Here is a 2,188-nt window from a genome sequence, read left to right as displayed (position 1 = left end):
TCTAATGTACCATAAAGTTTGATAGTCACTCTTCTAGACCAGAGGTGGATTTGCCATGAAGCTACTAAAGCTTTAGGGTACCTAGCTTGCCCAGATCCCCTTAAGACCCTTGACCCAACTTTTTATTGGGAAATTGTTATTCTTTTTAAGAGCCCTCCTCTAAACTACATAAGTTTCAAGCCCCTCAATACTTGGATGCACCCCTACCCTGGACATTACTTGCAAATAAAGTTAAACCCAAATTAGTTAACTCATAAGATGATAAGGAATTAAGGTGTTTCTCCTCTCCTTGGGGAATTTACATTTTAATAAGAACTTCTGAGAGACTGAAATCTTCAAGACCCAAGGAAATAAATTCTCCAACAGATATAATCCTGTTGGATATAATCCTGTGCTATGCCAAGCATTGGAGGGAACAGACCCCACTTACAGCACACCTCAAATCACATTGAGTTTGGAACAGATATTCTGCCTTCTTGTGAAACTGGCTATGGATTTCCAGATCCAGACACTGTTAAAAGAAGTTCATTAACACCAAGCTATTTTACATGCTATATCTTCTGTATCCTGCAGAATACTAATGAAAAAATGTGGAGACAGGCTTAATGAAATGATATTCTCAACTACTAAGTTTGCCTGCAGCCAACTATGACTTCTTTGGATAGGAAAAGTAGAAGACATGCCTAGCAGACTAAATTAACTAGATGAGAGGGTGACTCATGTTCTGAACAGATGTCTCAGCATATTAAGGCACATTGACATTAATTCAAACAACTGAAACATATTCCCACACAAGTTAAATTCTTAACTAAGAGGAATTTTGTCCTTGAAAGGTGAATAGAGGGAAGTGAAAAAGACTGTGTCATTTTGTAGTGTGAAACCAAGAATGAGGCTGCAAGCCTCCAGGAACATTACATAAAACACTGGAAGAACCAGGATCAGGGCTCTGAAGTTTCAGGAAGCAAGCTTTACTAGTCTGTGTGCACAGGGCTCAGCTGAGTCACCTCTGAAAGTCTAAGTCCCAAGAAGGGGCTGATACAAGATTTTATAGGCAAAATGGCTCCTTTGGGTCAGGGTTTTCCTAATATGGTAACTAACAATTCTCAAGGGATATGATTGGCTGCATGCCAATGGCCAGACCAGGAAGGATTGCAAAGCTGAGTTTACAGAAGTTGATGAGTGGTCATCGGGGAGCAGACTTCTACAGAGGCCTCTTTTCTTGCCTACATGCACGTTCAACTGACCCTGGGACCAGGGAGACTTTCCAAAGAGGAAGTGACTCGGGAAAACATGGGCCCTGCTTGCCACCAGGGTCCTACCTGCTACATTCCCCCTTTGATGCTTGTTCTTGCCAGTGGACAGCTGCATCACTTATACCTCACTTTTTTCTTGTTCTAGGTATTGGTACTGGTATTTCCATACAGCCAGGACATTTACCATGATTTATTTTTCCACTACGGCCTTGACAGATCATCACAAACTGCCTATCAGGAGTGGCAGAGACATGGGATGAGGAGGAGTATACCTAGCAGGCCTATGATGCTAACAATCAAAGTTTTAAATCCCCCAAACATAGAGAACCATCCTCTGAATAGATCACCTGGGCTCCACCCTTTCCACATCTCTACAGGGATGTGGGCCAGTTTTCTGATTTATCTGGTTATTTCTCTGATAGCCATTCCTTGTTTGTCTATTTGGAGGCAGCCATCAGTGCAGTTAAACTTTCCACAGACCCCTCCTTCATCCACCAGGAGATAGTACAGAGCCAGCCTGCTTTGATAAATGACTGCTTGGATCCTGTCCTGGTTATTGGCTAGGGCCTCTAGTGTCTTTGAAGTCCCATTAGTTATTTGCTCCAGAACTGCCTGGAGGCAGATGATATGATTGAGCATGTAGATGGGGGATTAGTACCCCCAGGACCCATCCTGAGTCCAGGTGGCAGGTCCATAATATTGAATCATTGGCTCTGTAGGCCACTCATTATCTTCCCAGCTCCCTATTTGGATGTTGTCTGCTACTCCCATTTTTCTTTAACGAGGGTCTGCAGGTGGTACCCAAGCAGGTTACCCCAGAACAAGGGGGCTAAGAGAAAGGCCAGGAAAATGATTCCGACTGTACAGGACCCTGTTTATCCAGTGGGTAGCCACTTGTAGGATGTTTTCTCGCATATCCAGTAAAATCCAGTCAG

Source organism: Tamandua tetradactyla, chromosome X (assembly GCF_023851605.1).
Source record: "Tamandua tetradactyla isolate mTamTet1 chromosome X, mTamTet1.pri, whole genome shotgun sequence".
Taxonomy (NCBI): Eukaryota; Metazoa; Chordata; class Mammalia; order Pilosa; family Myrmecophagidae; genus Tamandua; species Tamandua tetradactyla.
This window is presented reverse-complemented; position numbering follows the sequence as displayed.